Source organism: Acinonyx jubatus, chromosome E2 (assembly GCF_027475565.1).
Source record: "Acinonyx jubatus isolate Ajub_Pintada_27869175 chromosome E2, VMU_Ajub_asm_v1.0, whole genome shotgun sequence".
Lineage (NCBI taxonomy): Eukaryota > Metazoa > Chordata > Mammalia > Carnivora > Felidae > Acinonyx > Acinonyx jubatus.
In genome coordinates, this window is record NC_069396.1 from 735,448 (window position 1) to 745,522 (window position 10,075).

At 50.7% G+C, this 10,075-nt stretch overlaps 2 protein-coding genes across 15 annotated transcripts in view; one reads left to right on the forward strand and one right to left on the reverse strand.

Moving 5' to 3' along the window:
- Window positions 1-10,075, reverse strand: part of LOC128313295 (basic proline-rich protein-like) — a 76,914-nt gene that overhangs the window by 64,700 nt on the left and 2,139 nt on the right. The gene's annotated exons all lie outside the window — the stretch shown is intronic.
- ANKRD11 (ankyrin repeat domain containing 11) overlaps window positions 1-10,075 on the forward strand; it is a 178,617-nt gene that overhangs the window by 64,568 nt on the left and 103,974 nt on the right. For 12 of the 14 annotated variants that reach the window (XM_027076434.2, XM_027076433.2, XM_053211274.1 and 9 more), the window contains exon 2: window positions 4,198-4,279. The exons of 1 other annotated variant lie outside the window; for it this stretch is intronic. The gene's annotated coding sequence lies outside the window, so the exon portion shown is untranslated. Of the gene's footprint in view, window positions 1-1,580; window positions 1,938-4,197; window positions 4,280-10,075 lie in introns of those variants that run through there. One more of the 14 variants, XM_053211273.1, reaches the window with a different exon arrangement.

Consider the following 10,075-nt stretch of genomic DNA (forward strand, 5'->3'; position numbering starts at 1 on the left):
GCTCCCCCCGCACCCCCGGAGGAAAGCATTTTATAACTGCACGCGACTCTGTCGATGTCTTCATGGCGTGCTGACGTCTTAGTTCCTGCAGCCCACGAACACGGGAGTCCACGCACATAGGTCGTCTTTGGTTTCTTAAGGCAGAGTTTTCAGTGTGCAAGTCTTTGACCTCTTTGGGTAAATTTGTCTCTAAGTATTTTTTCTGATGCTGTTGTAAACCGTGTTTTCTTCATTTCCCTTTCAGATTTTGTTCTTGCCAGAGTATAGAAACGCAACAGATTTTTGTACACTGATCTTGTATCCGGTAGCTTTGCTGCGTTGTGCTTGTGTGTGTGTGTGTGTGTGTGTGTGTGTGTGTGTGTATTCTTTGGGTTTTATGTTCCTTTTTCAAGGCGAATCTTCTAGCTGGACGGCCCCGTTCAGTTCAGGCGTTTGCTGTGCCTGGTGGAGGGTGGGTTCGTGCTTCCTGTCTGTGTCCCTGATGTGCTTGGTATGTGGCTTCTGTTAAGGTCTGTCTTCCGTGGGCTCCAGGGGCGGGAGTAGAGAGCACTTGCCTAGAACGAGGGGAGCTGTTCCTGACTCTGAGTTCCCGTGTAACGGAAGATAGGCTGGTACACGGTGTCCCGTGGTCTGTCCTCAGGTTGTTCGCTTTCTAGGAGTAGAGCGGGTAAGCGTTGTGGGAGATTGCAAGTAAATGAGCCATCATTTTGCTAGAGCCTCTTCACACCAATAAGGTGGAACAGTCACCGCCCCCTTTTCTGTTATCTTCATGTTTCCATTGCCCGTGACCCTGTCATAAAATGGTGAGGTCAGCAGTGCACTCCAGAGATGGGCAGATACCAGCATATTCGTGTTTCTTTTGAGTTTTGCCCTTAGAGCATGATGCTGATTTGGAATTCGATGAGTTTGCTAAGAGCTGGAGATAACTGGTACTATTTCCTGACTTAGACCCTCAGAAAAGTTGTTTTTATGTCCTCATTAATCAGGATTTCAAGATGTGTGTGTGTGCGTGATGTCTAAAAGATTGTTCCTCGTGGTGACGTACCATATTGAGGGTGAGCAGGGAGTCGGGGTGCTGGGGAACCTCTTGAAAGGCAGCGCAGGGTGGTGGTTGGTGGAGTCTGGGTTGGTCCTGCCTGGGAAGAGCTGGCTGGTTTTGTTTTTGTTTTTTTAAAAAATTTTTTTTAGTGTTTATTTTTGACAGAGAGAGAGAGAGAGAGAGAGAGAGAGAGAGAGAGAGAGTGAGCACGAGCGAGCAAGCAAGCAGGGGAGGGGCAGAGAGAGAGGGAGGCACTGAATCCAAAGCAGGCTCCAGGCTCTGAGCTGTCAGCATAGCGCCCGACACGGGGCTTGAACTCACAGACTGCGAGATCATGACTGAGCCGAAGTCGGACATTCAACCGACTGAGCCACCCAGGTTCCCCAAGCCAGCTGGTTTTATACAATGTGGTCTTGTACACTTCCTGTGATTGTGCCCCCCCCGTTCTCACAGTGCGTTCCCAGTCACTTTCTCTGCTTTGATTCTCCTGATTTTCTGGAATTACCCAGTTTTTGGTCTACAGAGTTTCCCTTTTTTGATTTTCTTTATGGCTGTGCATCTGTTTGTTTTAAAAACTCATTTTCAGGGCACCCGGGTGGCGCAGCCGATTTAGAGTCTGACTCTTGATTTCAGCTCACGTCACGGCCTCACAGTCCTGGGTATCCAGCCCTGAGTCGGGCTGCGCACTGAGCGGCGTGGAGCCTGCTTGGGAGTCTGTCTCTGTCTCTCTCACCGCCCCTCCCTCCCTCACGCTCTCTCTCATACTAAATGAATAAAAAGTAAAGAATCTGTGTCATTTTTCTCACACAGACTGCACACATCAGACCTTGGCACTTGTGATTCTTGCCTTGTGCATCCTGCCAGTCCCGTCGGCAGGAACATCTCCCTGTTGCTTCAGGTGGGTTCTCCGCGAGGGCCTTGCCCTCAGACAGGGGTGGGCCCCTGCCCCGTCTGTGGAATGCTTCCTCAGCCCCTCCCGGTCGCCCACCAGCTGTGTTGGACACTGGCTTTTCACGTCTCCGCGGTCTTCGCCTGTGCTCTGTCCTCACCGATCTCTTTACTTCTGGGGGGGGGGCGTGCCCTGTGAACCCCTGTAGCTGTAAGCCTACAATAACGGTGTGGTCCGGTGCAGTTCTGTTTGACAACGGAGCCTGATTGTCGTGGCCGCAGGGGTTTTGATGTGAACACGTATGCTACATGAAGCTGTTTCCGTATCAGAATGTTTCTTCCACGTGCACTCCTCAGAAATGGGGTTTCTCTGTCAAAAGGCATAAATGTTTTGGAGGCTTTTAATTTGCATTGTCTTCCAGACATAATTGGGTTAATTCCTAAAGTATCTTCCCTTAGACTGATAAGACTTTTAGGCCAGGATTTAGGAGACCTGGGTGCTCTTTGCAACTTGCTTTGAATTCCCTGCATGACCACAGACAACTAAACCTGATTTGGTTTCCTTTTTTGTCAAATCGCAGGTGGATGTACAGCCCTGGTTCTCTGCCCTTCAGGGGGGTTTGTGACAGTGTCCCCAGACGTTCTGGTGGTCACAGCCTGGGGGGTGCTGCTGGCATCTGGTGGGCTCCAGATCAGGACTGCTAGTCAGCACCTTCCTCCAGTGCCCAGGACGCAGAGGGTGACCTAGCCTTGAATGCCACTGCTGCTGACTTTGAGAAACCTTGGATTAAGACTACCTCAGTTTTCTTCAACACTGTAATGGTAGATGTTGTTATGTGCTGTATTCCTGGTGTAGGCCTTCATCATGCATTCTGTGTTGTTCTGTAACTTTTTTTTAAACATTTATTTTATTTTTGAGAGAGAGAGAGAGAGCGAGCGAGCGTGCGAGCATAAGCAGGGGAGGATCAGAGAGAGACACACACAGAATCCGAAGCAGGCTCCAGGCTCTGAGCTGTCATCACAGAGCCCGACATGGGGCTTGAACTCAGGAACTGTGAGGTCATGATCCGAGCTGAAGTCAGATGCTCAACCGACTGAGCCACCCAGACGCCCCCGTAACTGTCTTTATAAGAAAATTGAAAAGCTTAATCACATACTTGTTGCTTTTCACTAAAACCAAGCTGTGTGGTGTACTGGAATTTGCTTTTCCTTGCTTGTGTTTATCAGTGCTTGAGGTTCGTGCTAGCTTCGAGAAACCCTGTGCAGGAATACAGGGACAGAAAACCCTTGCTCCGTGTTTGCAAACACACACCCAGCTGTAAGCACTGGCCAAGACACCACAGAGATCTTTAGCACCCTGAGGGTGGAACTTGGGATCCTGCTTCATGTGAATGCCGCGTCTGAGACAGAGCCTTCTCCTGCCTCTTGTCCACCAGTGTGAGTCCCTTAGTGACTCCATACTTTTGATGTGTTTGGAGACAGAAGAGAGTGTGATGTTCTGATGGGGTTGTGGAAAAAGTATTGTGAGTTAGTGGTGTTTTTTCTTGTTACTGTCTTGGTTTATTCTTGAAGGTCTCAGAGCCCTCCTAGGAGATGATACAGTTTTATTCAGCCAGGTTTCTTCGTGATACTGTGCCGTAATCTCTCCTTTTCTTACTGACAAGGCCACAGCGGCCACTTGATTTATTTGTTAAGGTTCAGGCCTCCAGGTGGAGGCTGAACACGGGGTGGGGGGCAGCAGGTGCTGTGGGAGGCCGGTGGTCATCGGGGCTCTGTGAGCCAGAGGGAGAATTTGCGTTTTCTTCTGACCGCAACAGGATGTCCCTAGAAGATGCAAAATGCAGAACTTTGACAAAGCCTTAGTAATTGCGAGATTTCCGTCAAATTCCACGTAAAGAGAAAAGTCTCTGAATGGTCCCTTCGAGGTCCCAGTCCTGAAGCCCCATCTCCAAGGAGACCCGTAAGCCACTGAGGGTTCTTTCCTGAACCGGGCCTCTCCGGGCACTGCTTTCCAGGAAGCATTACTGAGAACAGAGGTTCCCATTTGGATGGTGTCCTGACGCAAATCATCAAGCGCGAGCATCTTTCCTGGGCCCGTTCTCCCTTTGTAGCCCACACCAGCCAGACACACGTTTCAAACCCTCTTGTGCTTAGTTCCGTGACATGAAGGAAGCCGGCAGGGAAGTACAGGTTGCCCCTCATGGAGAGACTGAGATGAGACAGAGACCTGAGGTAGAGACGTATAAGCTGATGTTGCTCTCTCGTTTCAGAACACACAGCGCCGATCGGGGACGCGCCCCCTTGGATTTCAGATACAGTCTTCATCAGCGTCAGCTTTCAGCTATGGAATCGGTAAATATTTTATTGCACTGCTATTCATCAGTTTGTTATTTTCTTTGCTTTGTAAGAAGGGGCATGAAAATCGTGCTGGACTTCCACGTGGGCCTTCTCGGGCTTGATAGTGCTGGCCGGGTGTTGTGGAGCTTGTTCTGGACCTCACTCAGATGAGGGTGTCTCCGAGAAGTGGTGGTGAACTGTGGGCTGATAACTGGCACTCTGGTATCCCAGTGACACGGTTCTGTGGAGCCCAGGCTGGTAGACTGGCCCGCGAAGGGGGTTTATTTCTGTTCAGCCTCTTTATTTTCATTGATTGATTAATTGATTGATTGATTGACTGATAGAGAGCCTGAGCAGGGGAAAAGGGAGGAGGGTGAGAGGGAAAGAGGGAGAGAATCTCAGGCAGGCTCCACACTGAGCTTGGAGCCTGACATGGGGTTCGATCCCACGACCCCGGGGTCATGACCGAAGCCAAAAATCAAGAGTGACGCTCACTGGACTGGGCCACCCAGGGGCCCCTGCTCAACCTCTTTATCTAAAGTGCTCTGTGCTCAAGGGGTCTGGAGACCGTCGGGACCCTGTACCGACTACTTTGTTTTGTGCTCTGTACACATTGCATGAACACCTGGCGTGAAGAAGAGCTTTTTGAGTCTGAGGATTGTTCCCACCTCTGGGGGAAGCAGTGGGGGCCTGGCTGTGCTCAGGTCTGGTGTCCTGTGTGTTTGGGCAGCTACTGGCGGTATCCCTAGAAGTTTGAGGCCAGCTCTTGTGGTTGGTGGGTAAGGAGTGGGATCTTTGGCCAGGTTGCCCTGCTTACTTGCTGCTTCCTTCTGGGAACCACTGGCGAGGTTTTTGAGAGGAGGGGCAACTTTACCCCTGAAGACACCAGGTTCAGGTCCGGTGCAGCGTCTGTTGCTCCAGGACAGAGTCCCCTCCTCGCCTTGGGGAGATTGTTGCGTTGGAAGGCATTTATTTCCTCTGGAGTGTAGATCGCTAACAATTGAAAAGAAAACTCTCGGTCGATTTTAGTGTCTCATACCTACGCCAGGCATTAGTGTCTTAAAGCGAACCATCCAAAGATGTGTTAACCCATTTTGCATTGTTGTTCCTAGCAGACATGAAAGAGACCTTTCCCTCTGTGTCTTTGGTGTGGAGTGTCCTTTATCTCAGCCATCACTGAATCAGGCCTCGTGGAAGCTTCCTGGCCTGTCCCTTTGACTTGACCAAAGTATTTCCTTGGAATTGGTGATAAGGTTTGACGGCACGGGAATCTTGGATGTCCCTGAGAATAGGCCTCGAATTGTCCTCCCTTAATCTGCAGGATGGTCAATGCTTAGAAAGAAGCCAGTGTGGCCAGTGGAGGCGTTGCTGATCAGGTGGGGTGGTGGGGTGCTTTGTAACACCCTGCGGGGGGTTCCCCAGGGTAGTTTCCCTGGGGGGGTGGTGGTGGTGGTGGTGTGTGTGTGTGTGTGGGGTCGCCATAGGCAGTGGGGCAGCCACGGAGAGACTAGGTCCAGGAGAGAAGGAAAAGGTGAGGCAGAGAGAGAACCGAACCCACTCACACCCACTCACAGGCTGAGCTCTGTGTTGGTTTGAAAACTGTAATATTGGTCTTAATTTATAAGGAGGAAAAAGGAAACGCCACTTAAATTAGGCTTTTAGTAAGTCTTTGGTGATTCAAAACAATGTATTTCCTGATTAAAAGAAAACAAGTTACTAGCAACTCTTTGCCGACAAATTCTTGGGCTGGCCCAGTGGTGTGGAGTTAATAGATGTGTTAACATTTAGAAGGTTTTCAACATAGGAAGGATTGACTTTTTTGGCCATATCACAAGAATAACCCAGGGTGTCTCATGCCATTTATTACTTCCGTGAACCATAAATACTCAGGTAATATTGACTGTAATAATCTTTTAACAAAAGACTGTTTAAAGAAAAGACTAGTGTTTGGATTGAATAAAGATAAAAGTTCCTGTTAATGAGAGGCATGTTGTGGCTGCAGGCAGGCCGCGCCCCCTCTTGGGGAGTGGCCCCGCTGTGGCAGCAGGGCCAGGCCCACAGCAGTGTGTGCCGCTTGCTGAGGTGTGCCCTCCGTGACCATTCCTGGAATCAAAAGGCAGAATCTGAAAAACAGAATGATTATAGGCTCTCTAGTAGTTTTTCACGGTTATTCACATCAGTAATTAATTTTCATTTTGACCCCCTAAGGTCGAATATGAGCCATTTAGGTCAGGTAGGAGCAGAGGTGGGCTTGCTAAATCCCAGAGTACTTAATCCTGTGCTCTCGTCTCTGTCTGAGCATCGTTTAGGCGCCCAGTTTGGATGGTTCTGGGCTGGTCCCGCCCTGAGTTGTTTCAAGCATGACTCCGTTACAGGGTCTGAGACAGCCTGTATGTGCCGGGCTGCTCTGTGACTTGGCTTTCTGCATTCAGTCCTTGGGCTCCTCCCCTGTGAAGCGGTAATGGTGACACCCATCTTAAAGATTTCTTCTGAGATTAAGTGGCCCTGTACATGGGAACAAAACTCTATGAAAATGTAAGCTTTAAAATAAGCAGATACGTTTTTAAGCCTTTCTTTAGCATAAAGCTAGTTTCAGCTGACAGCTGGTGTGATTGTGCTTTGTTAACATCTTTTTTGGTAGAGGGTCCCTGCCTCTCCAGAGCAGGGCTCAGAGCGGCTCCCACTTCACCAGGGGTAGGGGAGAGTGTGTGCACGTGAGTCAGACTTATCTCCCGGCCCTGACCCCTGGCAGCGTGTGTAAGTGTTACACTCATGCTTGCTGCGAAACAGGAGTTCGGAATTATGTTTCCAAAAACAAAATAATTTCTGAAAGTAGCATGTTATAATAATAAAACTAGTGTTTTGGTTTTTTTTAATATTTATTTATTTTTGGAAAAGCACAAGTGGGGGAGGGGGAGAGAGAGGGGGACAGAGGATCCAAAGTGGGCTCTGGGCTGATAGCAGCAAGCCCAGCGTGGGGCTCGAACTCACGAACCACGAGACCATGCCCTGAGCCGAAGTCTGACGCTCAGTGCGTTCACTGAGCCACCCAGGTGCCCCACAGGTAGCGTTTACATGAACAGAGATGTAGATTTTAATGGTTTATTCTTTTAGTTTGAACACCTGTAAATAGAAAAAAATGGTCGCTTTGTGACTTGCCGAAACACTGAACTTGAAAGGCATAGTTTCAGGTTCCCTGGATGTGATGCTGAGCTGGGTGTCCGCGTAGGTGGTGCTCGCTGTGGAGAGGTGTGCATGGCTGCACTTGGCCTGTGTCCTCCAAGCACAGGGACCAGAAGTCTTGCGGATGGTAGAACCGGGTGCCCCTCTGCCGGCTGTCCGTGCACTGGCGACACCAGGGACCCCACCCGAGCAGCAAGCTTGGAGGGCGCCCTCCGGACCCAGAATACGAAGCCATCCGGTATTGAAACAGAGAGAAGCTCTCGTGAGTTTGTGTGGTAGGAGTGGAAGTTCTTCCTGACCTGACCGCCAGCCCGATGCGCCTTGGCCGTTAGGTGCAGTTCATGGTCACAGCACAAGCGGTTGCCCGTGAGCTCTACTTGCCGCCACGGACCGTGAGCAGTGCTGGGTTGGATTTGCAGGTTGTAAGGAACTTGTAGGTCCTGATGCTAATTCATTTGAGTTTTTAACAAAGAGGTTTTGCTAGGGTTTAAAAATAGATAACAAAGCACCCTTTGCTTGGTTATCAGATATGTTTAGCTAATTAATTGTGCCAGTATAATTTCCTGAATTTCTTAGTGTGATAAATTTTTATTGTGTATTTAGTTCTGGAGAATACTCTTTGACTAGGCTCCCTTCAACTACGTAAATTAGATGTCATTAGAATTAGAATTCATTAAATGCATGTTTTTTGGTTAATATAAAAATTAACAGTGTGTTCATGCACTTTTCCCCAGAAGCTTTTGCCGTCCCCACATGACAGTGCTTGCCAGCGGGTAGAACTTTGGTTCTCGCATTCCAAGGTACTTGGAAAGCTGGGAGAGTTCATGTGCCTAGGGCAAGGAGAGGGCGTGGAAAGTAAGCAGGTCCGAGCCGAAGGGGAAGGTCTGAGCCCATGCCCAAGCCTGCGCCCCAGCTGGGAGTTCTGCCTTTCAGGGCCTTTCCCTCTGGATGTTTCTAGCTGGAATGGACTTCTGGGCTCTGTGAGCCCAAGCACACCGTTGGAAGGCAGGCAGGTAGAGACACCTGTTTGGGCTCTGGGAAAGGTTTCTGGGCAGTTTGTGGTAACTCATTTGTTGTTCATATGTGTTCTCCTTCCATTCTTAACTGTGAGGATTCTTGTGGAGTCTGTGTTTATTTTTTAATATCATCAAATTTTAAATCTCTTTAGGTTTTCTCTGTGTGTCGTATTTGAGGGTGAAGACATGTGCTCATATCCGCCTTGGAGTAGGTGCTCCAGAAGTCCTGTTAAAAGTGAGCTCCATTTTTCCTGTAGAACAGCACTTGCCTTCCCTTCTTGCTTTGCCTTGTGGAACACGAGGGCGTCCTGTAACGCAGGCTGCCGGCTGTGTGCAGCTTAGAGAGGTCTGCTGCAGGACGTTCCATGCACGGCCCCCTGGGTCTTGGTGAGAAGAAGAAGAAGGCAGGAGGAAGGTGGAGGAGTGAGAGGGTTATGTGGGGAGCTGCCTGCCCGCTGGGCCTGAGAACTTAGTCTGTTCTCCATTCTAGAACACTGTCTTGGTGGTCATCTGCATTGCCTGTTGGGAGAAGGAATTGGGGAGAGCCTTCTGTCACATGACGGGCGGTGGTGGGGGTGAGATGTGCGCCGTTCTGAGCTGGACATCGTTCGGTTCAGCTGAGGCTGTGTCCTCTCTTCGATGCCACTCAGGCGTCCCCACAAATACCCAAAGAGGGGTCCCAAAGATGGAGCGAAGCGCTGGCCAGGGTAGCAGGTTTGAGAAGAAAGCAGAACAGAAGAGTGGCCCTGCCCCTGGGCCTGTGATTGTACCAGCAAGTGCCGGGGGCGGGGGAGGGCAGGGGCTGGGCCGCATGGCCCTGGACCTGTGCACAGCCACGGCTGCAGGGCGGTGCCAGCACGGAGTCCTGAGCCTTGGGCCAGGCAGGTCCCCCTCCTGGGCACCTGGCTCGAAGGCAGCCGAGTGTGGAGGCCGGGCGGGCAGAGCATGTTGACTTTGGCAGTGGGCGGCTGCCAGGGCTCTGCTCGCCGTGTGACCCGGCGTGGAAGGGTCTGCTTCCAAACACGGGTGCACTGTGCGTACGCATGCATTTTCTTCCTTGACACTGACTGCTCCGTGTTCTCTTTCGTAGCTCTGTGTCCCCTCCCCCTTCAGTCTAAGCTTGGATTTCCCCGCCTTGGGCCTGGGTGGAAGCTCCTGTGGGGCTTGGAGGACATTCTGCTTGGGCAAGAAGAGGGAAAGAGGGAAAGAAGTAAGGGAAACGAGGAAAGGTTCTTTGGAAATGAAATGACACTTTCCTTTTAAAGCTTTTGACTTTGTTACCTTTTGTTCACGGATGGTTTTGTTTCTTGGAAAAAATAAACCCTGGGTCCCTTGTCCATCTCTGAACACCAGAAGGGAGCAGCATCGGTGTGAACCCTGGGTATTTTTGGAGGGCGGAAAGGCAGAAGGGTAATTTTGGGGGGCGGTGGGTGAAGACAGCGTTACCCTGCAGCTCCGGGCCTCTGGGGGCCGGTGGGGGCGGGGCGGGATACGCTCGCCTGGTGGCCGCCCCAGCTGGGCAGGCGTCCTGCACCTGCTCTGTGGGCCTGGCTGAGTCGCTCCCGCTGCTGCCTCTCCTGAGTCTTCTCCTCTGTCCATTTTCTTCATCTCC